Genomic DNA, 16,220 nt, shown 5'->3' with positions numbered 1-16,220 from the left:
TGAGAGTTGTCAAAAGAATGTAATTCCCTTAGGTTGATTGCTCCCTTTATCACAATCCAAAATCTATGCCTAACAACAACATTACTGCAAACAACCCTAAAAAAAAAATACCTTTGCCCTGCAGGAGACACTGGACTGTGACACGGAGGAACAAGTTGAAAATACTGCTCTAAGAATGAAGAACCTGCCCGAGACGCCTCTGGGGAAACAGCTAGGTCCTGTCAACTGACCATTTACTCATCTCCCCTGAGGTTATCAAGTGGAAGTTTTGCCTCATTTAAACACATCACAGTGGTAGCCACATACAAAAACAAAACCCAGACTTGCTGTTTAGAGCTTCCTTGTTTCTATAGCTTTATAATTTGCTCATCTATTTCTGAAGTGACTAAAGAAACCAGCTTCTCTGTTGATCTTTGAAGCACATCTTTCTTCCAGAAGGTCAAACCAGCAAGCCTTCCCACATATTATATACTGTAGTAGCATCCAAATGTCTCAGTCAGGACCGGAGCTCCATTTTATAATCTGCCCCAAAGAGTTTACAACCTCCAACCTACAAACCTTACAATCTTTGATATGTTGGCGTTTCCCAGTCTATCACTACAGCGTATTCTATAAAACCCTCCACTCCACATTACTTCTGCAGATAGACCTCACTGGCTCTGACCCAGCTGTAACTACAGTAAAAGCCCAAAATAAATCACACACTTGAGGAACCAAATTGTCTGCCATTAGCAAATATGGAGGGATGGGTGGGGGTGGGGGGGGAAGCTAGCATAAAATGACCTTCATGGCGTTAAAATGCCTTTGGAATGAAATATTTCATTCTTGAGTGGTAGTTACTGTTTATAAACAGAACTATTTCCAGACATTCTGTGGTAATTCTAGAAAATTATGAAGATTTCTCCCATACTCAGAGAACTAGATTATGCCATTTTTGTTATGATGCATTCAGAGGTTTGGAGCACAATCAAACCAAAGAAGGGATGAGAACCTTAATACTTTTTTAATCAGGTGGTCAATTTCTCCTTAGGTCAATTAGTGAAACCAAGTCAGCTGAATCAGGGTTGGGCACTCAGATTTGGTTGATTTAAACGCCAAGGCATATACAATATCCTGGAAAAGCAGAAATAATCTATTTTTATTCCAATATTTCTCAGGCACTTCTACACAAAAAACATTCATGATGCATTGCTCTATGATCATTTTATTCATTTTGGCTCTAATCCAAAGCACATTTAAAAGTTGATGGGAGTCTATTGACTCCCAGTGGGCTTTGGATCAGGGCTACTTTTAAACTAAGATTCAATTACTGATGTTTGAAAGGATTTTATTGTGAGAAAAAGCTTATCCAAATACCTCTGCAGCATCTAATGTGCAGCAGTGACCTCAGCAGAGGATGTAGGTTTCTTCATTCTTCTCCGCTGGTTTTGTTGGACATTGTATGTGCATAAATGCATTCTCTTTCAGATTTTCTTTTCTGTGCAACAAGTAGCACCGTGTGTCCTGATATCTAGGTAAAAGGGCGTTAATTAAAATAAATACCAGGAACACTTTTGAAAAATAGATTTTAATCTGCAGAATAATCTCTATTCAGCAGCATCAATATGGGTAATGGAGCTTTAGTACTAGTTCAGAGTATTATAGTACTTCTCAACTCAGGAATTCAAAACACTTTACAAACAAATGAGCCTCCATATCTCAGTGAGTCAGAACGGTGTTATTCTCATTTTACAGATGAGAAAACCGAGGGAGAGAATTTAAGTGATTGGCCTATGGCCAATAAGTCAGTGGCTCTAACTGCTAAAAGGTATCCCTTGCCTTTTTTATTTTACATTCATGAGTTCTATTATATCATAAAACAGGCCTTGTCCACACAGGATAGCTTTTTCTGTATAACATAAGGTGTGAATTTGAACAGATATTGTTATATGAGTATTATCCCGGTGGGCAGACACTAATACTCCAGTATGCAACTCATTTTCCAGTTTATCTAATGTTGCTTGGAAAGGGGTTTAAACTAAACTGAATAATGCACTCAGAACAAGTGACACGAGGGGGTTATATCACAGGACTATCCTGTGTAACTGGGGAAACTTTCCCATGTAGACAAGGCTTCTTTCTGTAGTCACTTAATTATTCTAGGGATGTGACAAGTCATGAATGGTCTGCATATGATAAATCCATAATAAATGCCAACCATTCAATCCGAGTGGGATTATAGAAATTAGATCTGGAAAATGTCTAAACTCTATTAGATCATTTGCCCTGACCCCGGAGGGTGCACGATTCTTCCCTTGGATATGTTCTCCATTTATTTGCCAGTCTGGAGTGACTCAGGTAAGAAACAATTTCACTTTCCCAAATACACATGGCATGAAGTCTCTCTCTGAACCTAGTGCTGAAATCAGAGAAGCTACTTCTGTGGCCTCATTTTACATTATATATGGAAACAACCACAACAATTAGAACTAGATTTTTCCATCATGGAATTTTTCACAGGAAAAATATCTTCATCAAAATTTTGAGGCTGAACACATATTGTTTCCAACTGATATACTGAAATAAACATAAAATTTCATTTAGATTTCAAATGTCATCTACTTCTGGTTTTTTAAATTCCAAAAATAGGATTGTAACATTTGAGTTTTTGGTGTTTATGTGCTTCCTCCACCTCCATTTATTTTTCTTCCTTTTTTCCACTGGAAAAGGTTGGAAGACTGTAACAAATCAAGAGAAAATGGGGAAAACCTATTTAATTACAATAGTAAAAAAGTGTGAAAAAGTAGTTTTTCTCCACTTTGCCAGTTTTCTAACTTTTGCCAGTCAAAGATGTTTTCCCATGAATAATCTAGTTTTCACCAAACCCCTATTTTTCTATTAAAAAAAACCTTCGTCAGGAAATTTTCAGCAACTTTACTACTTATTATCCAGACATCTCCGAATGGTACATTCCAGACGTGCCAGTAACTCAATATAACCAAGTCTTGTTTTAGAATCACCACTTTGTTGCCACTAGTTCTCAAGTGACCCCCCTTTCCATTCTCCCAAGTTACTCTGGGATATTTAGCTCTATGGTGGCTGACCACACACTGCAGTTCAAACTCCTTCCACTTCAGCAATAAGTGGCTATCCAGTCATCTCTGCAGCTAATTATGGATCAACAGAGACAAGCTGATTGCCATTGTAACTGATCCTAAGGTGTTTGGATGATACCATAGCAATGAGCATGGATATAAATGCCCAGACAGACAGCAAGGGAAAGCTCTAGACTTGATACATAATGGGTCTTGGAATAGACAAGCATGGAATTGCAATTCACCTCTCTATTCCTGAGTAGGCTGCCTTCAAGACTTTTGTTATCACAAATGATAAACATCACAGGATTTTGACTATTAAATTTTTCTACCCTGAAGTCAAACAAGATTTGGCTTGCACACTCTATGAACTTTGGCCACATGGACCAATGAAGGCCAAATGAAGCCTGGGCCCACCTCTGGAGAAGTGTCAGGGCATCTCAGACAAGCTCTTCACCCATGTGCCCATGAACCCGCTGCTGAGTATGTTACAAGTCTCCCTCTGTGCCCAGTCTGTGAATCATAGGAACCTGTTATAACCCCAAACTAGCATGCTTTAGCTCTTCATCTGTGATGGTCCCCAGTTCAATCCCTGATTTATAAACCAGGATGGAAGCCATCACAACCCTAGATGGGGAAATCTGATTCCTTTGATCTTGATCTTCCCCTAAAGGGAGACAGCCTAGTGTGTTCAGTCAAGTGTGCACTGTGCTGCATCCTGATATTCTGTTTCCGACTCACTGTCCCAGATACCAACAATCCTATATTTACTACCCCTGTTTGTATGGAAATAAAAAATGAAGGGATCCACCCCACATTCCTGCAAGTCATAAATAAACAAGGCTGAGGACACAAGTAGAATTTATGAAGAGGTCTCAAAGAGTGGATGTGTGCATGAGATCACCACCACCCAATGGGTTAGAAACAAAGCCAGTGTATTAAACCAGCCTAGTCTACAACACACTTCTTAAACACAGTTCTAATCCCACCCCACCCCCCCACTGGCTAGCCCATCAGCCTATGCTAAAAACAAATCTAGGTGGAACAACGTATATGTATGGGTCCTTAACTCTGTTTGAAGTCCAGTGTAGATGGGATCTAGTAGCAAGAATGTCATGAACCTGTACAAAAGTGCTTTTCCACAATGGCTGCTTAAAGGAAAATTAAGTAGCGAAAAACCTCTACTTTGAGAAAAAGCTAAAGAAGACAGAGGAAAACTATAAGGGGCATAAGTGAAGTGGGGCAAAGGCCAGAACAAGAAGGATTTTAGTAGGGCCTAGCTACATAACGCTCATTCTGAGAACGCATGGACTACCAAAACATTATTATTATTTTTTTTTTTGGCTAGCCCTTTGGATTACCATGCTGCAGATCCATTTTTCACCCATTGCCATATCCTGGAGTTACAGCATATTGGCACAGTAGGTGCAGTCTAAGTGTGACACCTGTGCAGAGATTATTAGGCTGATGCCCTAGCCCAATCCTGTATAGCTGAAACCTCTTAATTTAGGAAGCTAACAGGATGATAGGAGACAGGTGTTATGATGATCGTCCACCTTCTAGGAAGGGCTTTATAAAATCCAGCCTGGGAGGGTCCCCTGCTTTTCCTTTCTCGGCTCTGTCAGTTACTGCCCATTCCTGCGAGCACCACGTGCACGGCCGACCCCTTGCACCTCTGCAGAACCCACCGGTCGCCGATTTCCTTTCCTCCCTAAAAGCCGCAAGCAGGAGAAGGCACCAGATGGATAAACCACCCCCGGCCCGGCCCTGGGTCCAGCCTCACCCCCGGACCCGGGAAGGCACCGCGAGCAGGGCAGGGCAGGCGGTCAGGAGCCCTGCAGCCGAGCTGCGCTGGCGGGGGCACTGCCGGCCTGAGCCCTGCCGCCCCTCCGGAGCCACCCACCGAGGCGGCCCAGCGGCAGGTGCCGACCCAGGCCGGAGGGGCAGCCCGCCCCGCCGCTCTCAGCCCGGGGAGCGGGGCGCCCTGGGGACGCGGGCTGGACGGCCCCCGCCCGGGGAGCTGTGCCAAGGAGCCCCAGGGACGAACCCTCGCTGTTTCGGCGGGGGCCAGGCAGCCCGGCCGCCTGGCTGGCTCGCGGCGGGGTCCGCGGCGGGCGCTACTCACCCTGGGGAGCCGCCGTGTCCGGGCGCTGAGGCTGCCGGCTGCTCCCCCAGCGCGCCGCTCCGGCAGCGGGGAGGAGCCGCTCGGCCCGGGTCAGGTCGCGGCCGCGGGCGAGCCCGGCGGGGTGGTGAGCTGAGGGCGCCCCCTGCCGGCCTGCAGCAGCCGCGCTGCGGGGAGCAGCCGTGGTCTCACCAGCCCCCGCGGCCCCTCTGCGAGCGGAAATGCCCCAGAAAGGCCATTTGGGCGCCTGGGGGAAGGGTCGTGCCAAGAGGCTTGGAGCCCTGCGCACTATGGAAAGGAGGCCCGCAGCGCCCCTTTCTGCCCGGGCCTGGTTGCCGTAGCAGTGGTGGGGCTAAGGGCCAGGTTAGCCAGGCCCCAGGCCACCCTCCGGCTGCTGGGGGCGGCCAGGCCAGGTCCATGTCAGGGGTGTTGGAATGTGGACACGGGGCCGCGGCGCCACTCCGGGCTTTGTCTTGGAGGTTTTTCTGGTGGTCGGGGGTCACCCGAGCTGGGGGCCCCGTGCAAGTGACCCAAGTGCACACTGATCAATCCATGCCTGGGGTAGAGGGGCTGTTAAAGGGTGGCACCGGGTCTGGTCATTTAAGGGGTTTTTAAACAACTAGATGATTAGTGTTGAAAGAACCCATTTTGTGAGTGAGTTCCTGACAATTAGAGGAAGAAATTAAACTATTCCCCATCAACCCCCATTAGCCAGGTTGGTGAATGTCTGTGTTCTAGATTAGAGAGACAAGGTAATGTTTTATTGAACCAACTTCCGTGGGTGAGAGAGACAAGCTTTGGAGGAGGCACCCGGCGCTCGCTCTCCCAGGCAAGGATTTTTCTCTGGATTCGCGCCTTGTTGCGGCACAGAGCACTTTGTTGGTGCTCAGCAAATACCAAATGAGAATAAGGCGAATACAACTTCTGCTTAATGTTGTAAATAGGCATGTGTAGAATTGCTATGAAAATTCATCAATCCAGGCAAATGTGCCCAGGCCCTTCAGATTATTATCTGCTGTCCCTGGAACATCTTTCAGCATATCTGCAATGTGTCATTTCACCCATCGCAACATATGGGTTGCCTTAGAACTACAAAATGTTTGTTCAGGATATATTGGTATAGAGAGTAGCATTTTCCCTGTTTGTTAGGAACAAACAACCCACTGGAAGGAGTGCTCAGTGTGGGAACCATGCTTTTAGGGAAGAACAGAGACAAATGACCATTGACCCCCATCAGAACAGTACTGTTGCTCAAAATGCAGTGTTTTGTGATAAACTCACTCAGAACACTAATCTAGTCTCCCTTGAGGAATATGCCCATATCACTTACGAATCTGAAGCTGCAGTAGTGACATCATACACCCTTTTTAAAAAGAGCCCTTTTGTGTGACTATTTTACAAGTGTCCCAGTATTGCTGATTCCATATGTTCAAAAATCATGAGCTGGGAAGCTCCACAAAGTCATGAGATTTGGTTTAAAAATCACAAGATTTGAAAAAATACATTTTAGGTTCTTTTTATTTGCCTTTTGGTTGTTGAGCATTTAGGGTTAATGTTTTCAAGCTTTTCTCGGCAACCATGAGAGCCAGAAGCATTGTAGGTTAACATCTAATACCAGAAAACATTAATAATACATATGCATCATTTGTAATTAGCAAGCTGGAACTGAACATCAATGCCAGTTTGCCTTCATTTCCAGTTGGGTACATACCAGTTTTAGAGAGAAACTTGCATGGGGCATGCAGGCTTCTGTCTCTCCAAGCACTAGGCTTATTCCCCTTCAAGAATTTCTAGGATCAGATATAATGAATTTCAAAATCATTTCACTCTGTCACATTATTGAACTGGAGCCAGCCTCGAGGCAGTGCTCTGCATTGCAGTTTGGAAGACTTGGCTTCATTCCTGGTCCCAGCCTCTCTCCTTCCTCCAAGTCAGCAGAATTCAGCTGTGACCCCTTCTAGCTGATTAAGGAGTGGTGTTCATGGCCTTTGAGTAAGTTCTACCCAGTTCCTCCAATCCAAAATGAAAGTGGCTGCATCAAATGAGGTTGGAATGGGGAAAGATGGAGGGGGAGGAAATGGGGAGGGATTCTAAAGGCTCTAACAGGCTTCTGGAGGAATCCAGATTTCTTTAACAAGGAAAGTCTACAGGCTCTTTCTCCAGCCTCAGTGCTGAGATTGTCATCTGATAGCATGAAACACCCTTATGACAAAAGCCATGTTAGTTATCAGAGGAATAAAGACACTCATGGAAAACTTTTGCCTTTTGTTTGGACATGGCTGGAAGGGAAGGTGACAAAATAACATGCCTTGTACTGACACTTAAAATTGCATTGGCTTTTCAAACCTGGGTAAGCTTTCCCTACCCACTCTATTACATTGAGGAGTGTAACTCTGAGGCCTGATCAAGTTGGCACCTATAGCCTACATTGCAAGCAGGGGTGGACTGGCTCTAAACAGATCTTTTCCACCTCTAACCTCTACACTTTAATCCAAAGCAAGAAATATAAAAGATTAAGGGTTAGAATAAGAAGGAGCTCCCCTCTTCTCTGGGGCTTGTATACCCTCCCCTTCCTTGGCTGCTGCAGTAAGAGCTTCTGTTCCTATTTCAGTCAATTCTGACCACTGCACCAGGTATGTTTCTGTGCAGCGCATAGTATTAATCTTGATTTAAAAGAACACTGTGCAACCATAGCCTTAGATCTCAATTAAATTTATCTTTGACAGCCTGCTGGAAATAGATCCTATGCAAAGTGTGGTCCAGTGGGTTTGTAAAAAACAATCTAGATCTTACATCAATAGAAAAACTTGCCCTTCTATCATTTACATAAACCCATCAGAGGCTCTCAAAGCCCTTAGATCAAAGATCTTCAATCTGTGGGGCACACCCCCCGAGGGGGCCATGGAGTAATGTTCAGGGGAGCCCATCTGGGGCCCAGACCAGCCCCAACATGGGGCAGGAAGGGACCGCCACGCAGCTCTGCTCCTGGCCCCAGCTGCCAGCCCTGCACCCAGGCTACCCAGGGATCTGCACCTGGGGTCCTGGCTGCCCAGCCACAGCTGCAGACCCAGGGTCCACTCCCACCCCCAATTGTGGCCCCAGCCTCAGACTCCTTACCACTGTCTGCATCCCCTCTCCCAGAGCCATGGCCTCACTCCTGGCTGGGGGGGGGGGGGGCACCGACAGGTGTAAGAGGAGGCATGAGGTAAAATGTTTGGGGACAACTGCCTTAGATAGATATTAGCAAACTGCTTTAAGGTCCAGAGATGCCTCTCTGTATGACACATTATTCTACTCTAATGTTTCATGGCAGTTATGGATCCTGTGAAAAAGAATTGTAGAGATCATACTCCAATTGCAGAGATAGCGTTCCAATTGCTGAGAGACGTCACGTGCATGCAAGACAGGAAAGAGAACTCTGCAATTTGAATGGATCTCAAAAGATGTGGCACAGTTCTGGTATTGAGCAGCACTATAAATCATTGAGCTTTGGAGGTCAGCATTGCTCTCTCTTCACTGGCCATGCTCTGTCACACACATCCCTTATCTCATCTCATTCAGGAAGTGACAGAAAAGGAAGCACATATCTTACATTCTTAAAGGAGAGTTCAAACTTGATATGGACTGACCAAGAAAGCACCATCTGCACTTATATAAAGTGTGTCACTTACAGAATAGTGACAGTGCCTTTAACTATTGCTTCAAGTGTAATTTCCCTCTCGTATTTGAAGTGGTTATAAAATATTAATGTTGCAGATGTTACACATTACACACACATATGCACAAAAGCTGCGTTAAAACATTAAGGTTGCAAAATCAAGCACTCAAAAGTTACGAAATGCCAGAACAAAGGTTGCCTTTGCAATCTTATTTTAGTCACCTTGCACATATGCATGATGATACAGCCTTTAAATTACATGACCACATTCCATCTTTTCCACAGATCCCTGCAGTGAAAGTCCTGCTCAGCCCATCTTTGTCTGGAGCATACTCAATGTGGATAGAATCTTAGGGAATTAAGATGCAAAGCTCTGGCAAATCTCTATTGAGGCTTAGAACTAGGCCAAATTTTGGCAGATTTTCACTAAAACAACAAAAGACACATCTTGAACACAGAGGCCCTCTTTCTCCACAGCCAAATTTCAAGTCCCTACTGCACCAAAGCAGGGGTGGGGTGTGCTAGAGTTTTTTTAAAAATAGGTCACCAGAAATTTTTAATATGGATAAAACAATGCATTTTTCCCTAGTTTGTTCTCAGAAATGGCTGAACCTGAACCCTTTTGGCTGAAATGATTAAAAAAACATCAGCCTGAAGCAGACACCCAGCATGGAAAATTTTAGCCCAGATGGTTTAGAGACTGACAAAATTATAAGCAACTGAAAACAGTGTCTTAAAATAGGAAATGGGCAACATTTAAAGCAGGAGATGCTAGCTGCCATGCTGCAACCAATGGGTATAATTTTTCAGAAGTATAGCTCCTTCCCATGATGATGAAATACCAATTTGGTAGCTTGCCTTTGGATTTTCTGCTTCCCTGGGAAAAATATTCAAGGTCCAGTATGCCTGTTGTTTGTACTATCTGAGTGAAATAAAGACTTCCAGTACTGAAGACTTCACTATAACTAATGAGATCACACAATTGTTTTAGTCTTTTTTTTTTTTATTGAAAGCCTGGTTTGATAAGATTGGGTGGGCTAAGGGGTGGGATTTTCTAAAGCACTGAAGTCAAGTGGGAGCAGAGTTAGAACAGTGCTAAATGCTTTAGATTAGAAAATCCCACCCTAGGGGTGAAATCCTGGTAAATGAGATTGGTATAACAAGGTCCCCAGTGCATCACAGTGTCTTCTGCTCTTCTCCAGTTAGAAGTGACTCTTCCCTTTCACCCAAGACACTGGGGGAGATCCTCAGGCTAACTCTAGCTAGTTTGTGCCACTCCAGATGTCCAAAGACGCCACAGTGCTTTTTAAGTGGGTTATCTACAATTTTTAGACAAAAGTACATAACAGTGGGCATATGATAAAATCATATAAAAATAATTCCTATTAAGGGTACAATTATTTGTCACATGATTTTTCACTAGTATTTGAGCATATTTGCTTTGCCCCTTTTATTAGGCATGTTCATGGAAAGAGCTTCAAGGCAAAGTATTTGCATATGTAAACATGAGCATCAAACTGCAGTTTTGTTTTTTAACTGAACTGGCTAATCGAAATTATACATGCTCATTTCACTTACTGTCTTACTGGCCTACATGGCACCTTAAAACACTGCAGTTCTTAAACAATAATGACAACTCTGGCTGCCTATTAAATCTAAAAAGACAACTTTTCAACATGAAAATTCAGTGTCACACTAAACCAGGATGTTTTCAGAATATAGGTTGTATCCTCCAGACTTTCCTAATATAGAGCATCCCCAAAAGATGCTATTTTTAAAAATGGCTTTTCAACTAAACCAAAAGAAAAAGAAATTTCAGAATATGTTTGTCCTGACTCAGGACATCACCTCTCAGGTTTCAGAGTAGCAGCCGTGTTAGTCTGTATTCGCAAAAAGAAAAGGAGTACTTGTGGCACCTTAGAGACTAACATTTATTTGAGCATAAGCTTTCGAAATAAATGCGTTAGTCTCCAAGGTGTCACAAGTACTCCTTTTCTTTTTGCGACATCACCTCTGTGCACTTTACTGAAGCATCTGAATGCCGGCGCTGGTTATACCTTCTCCCTTCAGATTACCATCTTCAGCGCAGAAGGTCCTTAGGCCACCTACAGCCATGTTCTGTACAGTTCTGTCTAGGATGCTCTTCTTTATCCTTTACCCTGTTTTGTGATTAGCAGAGATTTCCCAGTTGAATGAGCTCCCACACTTTAAGAGCCTACTGTGCTCTGACAAAGCTAACATCCTATCAACTGCCAGTGATGTGTGCTATTATGTCACTATGAAATAAAGTGATCATGCTAGACATACAACTGTAACTGGTTGCATAACACTGTTGAAGGGGACAGCACTAGCAAAGGGTAACATTTTCAAAACTGCCTGAGTGACTTTTGGCTCCTAAGTCCAATTTTCAAAAGTGGCATAGGTGTTTCAGAATTTAAATCTCATTAAAAGTCAATGAGACTCAGACTACTAATTATTTTTCTGAAAAGGGGCTTTGGGACAGATTTTCCAAATTTATTTAGGCAACTAGTAGTATTTTCAAAAGCATTTAAGCAGATTATGCCCCTAACTAGCACACATTTAAATGAGAGGTTTCAGAGTAGCAGCCGTGTTAGTCTGTATTCGCAAAAAGAAAAGCAGTACTTGTGGCACCTTAGAGACTAACAAATTTATTAGAGCATAAGCTCCGATGAAGTGAGATGTAGCTCACGAAAGCTTATGCTCTAATAAATTTGTTAGTCTCTAAGGTGCCACAAGTACTGCTTTTCTTTTTATTTAAATGAGAGTTAGGGTAAGACTTTCAAAGATATTTAGGTGTCTATGGACTTTTCAAAGCACCCTACACAAGTTAGGTTCTTAACTCCCATTAAGATTACGGTATTAGTTAGGTGCCTGACCAGCTTAGGGGTGTTGAAGATCCCATGGACTCCTAAATATCTTTAAAAAAATCTGGTCTTATATACACATTTGCAGTTTGGATCTTCCAAGTTCAAATCCAAATTTTCATGTTTGTTCTTCTATAGAAACTTTTCCAAACCCCACTGCATCATGCACAAAAAACAGACTTTAAATACGGAACTTTTCAGTTTCAAAATAGCTTACCTTACAATCAATGTAAGAAACACAGAATAACTGCATTATTCAAGGAAAATTAGATTACTGCAGAATAAAGTTCTCTTCTTTCCCTTCTGCCCCCTGGATCATTCACAGCCACTATAGCTGTTGATTGCAAAACAGTTCCAACTTCAGGTAGGTGTTTTTCAAGCTCAGACTCTGCCTGAAGATGAATTTTTCTGGGAAGCTTGAGCAAAAGCCCTGTAGTCATTTTAAACATAAGGGAAAGTGAAAAGAGTCTAACCATGCTTATTGCAGACAGGTCAACTGAAAAAATAGCTGTTCAAAATGTTTTAAAGAAGCAAACCGGGAAAAAATGGGCACAAACCCAATTCCACACCCTTCTCACACATACATTTTGCAGGTCATATATAAGTTTATAAAACTAATTTAAGGCTGTAGATTGGTTTAAGATGCTTATGCAGCTTTAAAGCCTTCCATCAGTGTCACTGTAAACTGGCTCCAAAACGTAATTTGGGGAGGAAGCTAAAAGCCTTGGAAGTTGGTCAAGGACAGAAGATACTCATTCTGTCTTAAACATTGAATGTATTGTACCAGTACATGCACGCTCAGGCATGAAAATACATATTCAATCTACAATACAAATATGCCTTTGAATGAGTAGTACCTATTATGCCTACAGGTGCACATGAGTGATAATCACATCACATTGAATGTTTGAAGTCTATCTAGGCTTCAGACTTTAATGTTGCATTGAGGTTTGTCACCTTCTTGGTTGACAGAACCCTTCCCCCCCTGCCCTCAGTTCTTAAGGCAAGAAGTTTTCACAGCAAAACTAAAGAAGTGAGAGTTTTTTAATTAGCCAATACTGATTTAGGAAGGTCCATTATCATGTTATGTATGTGTGTTATTTTTAAAAGGGTGCAGAGGCACTACTGTTAGAAAAGGTCATGTTCCTATGATCAGGAAGGATGGTCAGACACTGCACAATTTATAAAATGCTGTCTAAAGCCAAAATCGGAGTTGAATGTTGATTGTGTATGATTAACAAGTTGAGAAAAACAATAATATGACTGAATGCCACAGAAGTCCTTCTGTCCCCTCTCTGTTCTTTCACTGAAAAAAGAAGAGCTCAAGAGTAGCTTATTTATTATGAACTAAACTCACAACTTGATGGAGACATCTAGTGTTATATGTCATTTGAATTCGAACCATAATCAGAAGAGACAGAGAAAAATCAGACAGTGACCTTGCACGACTAGGAAAAATTAACAAGATGGTACCAGCTTAAATAAGGCACCTACTTTAAATAAAAAGTTTCATGTTAAGAATCTCACCTATTACAAGACTTTTTTTTTTTTTTTTTTTGGAAAGTGTGCATGTATTTACCCCTGGAACCTGCAGGCCACTGGCTAAGGCCCTGATTCAGCAAGGTATTTTAAACAGGTGTTTAAAGCATAGCACATGCTTAAGTACTTTGCTGAATCAGCAAATACAAAACCAAATCATTATGTGCTAAAAGTGTAAAGCTAATGTATACTAGTCTAGATATATAACCGTACTGCATATTAAGCAGGAGAGGCCATTGTTGGACTTATCAGAGGAAGGTGTGTGCCTCTTTAAAGGGTTAGAGAGGCATGGAGTGATTTTTACAGCAGCCACAGAGCAGGTCAGCATCCCTCCCCCACAAGTGACTGGAAGAGAGGAGGTACTATATAGGTCCACGCTGGGTAGGAAAAGCCCTCTTTTACCTAGGCCAGGCAGAGCAGCACCCATCATCCCACCCATGGAAGTGGTCAAATACCAGGTTATCAGGTTACACTAGTTGCTCCTTTCTCAAGCAGGCTGGGAAGGAATTTTTCCCTCACCACCAGATTGGCCAAGGCAAAGTGGGGGTTATTTCACCTTCCCTAGAAAGTATTCAGGGGAGCTTAGTTGGGGCAAACATTAAATGGGAGTTAGGCTATGATGTCAAAACTCATTATGTAAAGGTGGGGCAGACATCCAGTGAAGGTACTGCATAGGGAAGGGATATAACGCTCAGATAAAATGGATTGATAAAGGAACAGAAACGGGGGGTGCAGGACTCCTATGACAGTCCCTCCTCCTTTATAACTTCCCCCAATTCTCATTCAAGGGAGGGAATGGTGAGGTTCCAGCAACAGGTTGGCTGGGGTCCAGGATGGGTTAAGGAGAGAGCCGATAGAATCCCTCCCCCCAGGGACAATAATGGAATTATTTTCACTGTACACTTTTTATCTGCTGGGTACTCCCACACAGTTAAGAATAAAGTTGCGGCCTAATTAAGCCACATCCAGTGCCTCCAGTACTTCTGGCATAGGTGAATAGTCTTCAAAATTGCATCAAATGCCAGTTGTTTTGACTAATTCAGCCAAGAGAAATTTCATTAAAGAGAATTCCTGTAATATGATTCTCACACTCTCATTTGTTCTGTTCATGTTCTGTTTGCTTTCTTTTCCTTCATTCCAGAACAATTACAATCAGACAATACTTGCTCCAGCCCTAGACAAGAGTGTTCAACTAAAACTCAAAATTGATCATCTGACTTTTAAAGAACCTGGAGTGTCAAAATGTATTCCTCTTCTTGATGTTTTAATGGCCCCAGCACATACGTCTGTTAAAAATAAACAAGCCAAATTATAATGCAAAGTAATAAATGGTTTATTTTTCTTTCAATCTTACAATAATCTTTAGCAAAATAAGATCAGTTAAGTTTTGTGATTGAAAGTGATTTATTATACCATGCACCATTGATTGTTTATGAAATATGGGTACTAAGTTTTATTTAAACATCTGTATATAGCTCTAGAGTAGAAAAGTGACTAGTTTCATTTCTCAACAGTTTAACAGAACAAACTAGAACAGATTGTGAACATGACTTATTTGTCAAATTCAAGAACGCTCTTACTCTAGCTGTTTCAAACCACAAAATCCTATTCTTATTGCTCAGACACCCTACCATGTGTACATACCTGTACACCTACAGAAGAATAATGAAAAAGCAAATTCTTTCTACTTAACTATATATATACTTTTAACTGGTAAAAGAACCTATGCAATAATACTGGATTATAATACTGTAGGCATAGGTGGAAAGGAAATACTCTGCAGTCCTAATAATAGCTAAGATTTATAATGCACCATATTTCTCTGTATAATATAATAGAAGACAACATATTTTTTTTTTTTTTTTTTTTTACAAGTAATTGGAAAGTTACTTTGTATTTTGAATCATGCATAATGGGTGAGGGAAGAATAGTCTGCAGGATTTTAATTTAGTGGCTTGGTTTACATAAACACACAATGTGAGCCATGCATAACAAATATTTTGCATATATGTACATAACCTTGCAATTTTTTTTTTAAAGTCTGTAAAAGTTTTGTAGTGAAGAGACATGAAAGCACTAAACAGGATGTTAAACATACAAAAAGATATTTGGTCATCAATTTTTAAGTTGATCTTTATTATTTTCATTAAGGGGTTTATTTCCAAAACAATGGCAGGGATGCACACTTAAATCCTCATGCACTGTTTTGAAAGTTGGCCCTAAATGTTAATATTATTTGTTGACACATTCCAGCTTTTGAAGGTCACTCTGTATGTGTCTGATGTCACCTGATGAAGATACTGAATATGTGTAACCTTGCGTGTTCATTTAAAAAGGTGAACATTAGTGCTCTTGAAAGCCATCAGATTAAGTAAAGCCATCAGATTAAGCAACACTCAAAATCCTTTATTTGCCCACAGAGCAGGATGGACAATAGCAAAGCAAACTTCCTCTTCCACTGCCTCCTACTATATGCAGCTCGCTCCTGTTCTGTAGGGATTTCTAGGGATGAGAGTACAGTTCAGTCTTTATTGCCCATTTAAATTTTTGGCCCTTCTGCCCAAGACAGCAGCAAGGATGCCAATTGAGATGTAAGCACCCAGGCTACAGGGAACCTGACTGAAGCCACCAACTCATTTCACATATGGTGCCCAACAAAACAGTTTGAACAAATAATATCTGTGTATCAGATTTTACATACTTGCAGTTCAAAACAGCAAACAGTCATTCAATGTTACTGTACAATTTTTACACCCCAGCAACAACATTTAATACGAACTGCAGGAATACAAGAAATTAAATTTAACCATCAGCAACATACAAGGAAGGGGTCTGCAACATTGCAAGTCATCTCTACTCCTCCATACACTTGTCAGCTATGGGGAACATCCTGAACAGCAGTTCAGAAGTTAACAGTTTTCTCTTCATCACCTGAGGGCTTC

The 16,220-nt window shown here is 42.0% G+C and overlaps 1 protein-coding gene across 3 annotated transcripts in view; it reads right to left on the bottom strand.

Moving 5' to 3' along the window:
- DAPK2 (death associated protein kinase 2) overlaps positions 1-5,329 on the bottom strand; it is an 89,740-nt gene extending 84,411 nt beyond the window's left edge. For 2 of the 3 annotated variants that reach the window (XM_038420541.2, XM_038420539.2), the window contains exon 1: positions 5,200-5,329. The gene's annotated coding sequence lies outside the window, so the exon portion shown is untranslated. Of the gene's footprint in view, positions 1-4,630; positions 4,788-5,199 lie in introns of those variants that run through there. The other variant, XM_043493288.1, reaches the window with a different exon arrangement.
- Positions 5,330-16,220: the final 10,891 nt, after the last annotated feature.

This window comes from Dermochelys coriacea, chromosome 10 (assembly GCF_009764565.3).
Source record: "Dermochelys coriacea isolate rDerCor1 chromosome 10, rDerCor1.pri.v4, whole genome shotgun sequence".
Classification (NCBI taxonomy): domain Eukaryota; kingdom Metazoa; phylum Chordata; order Testudines; family Dermochelyidae; genus Dermochelys; species Dermochelys coriacea.
Note: the sequence above shows the minus strand (reverse complement) of the source record. Positions and strands in the feature narration are given on the sequence as shown.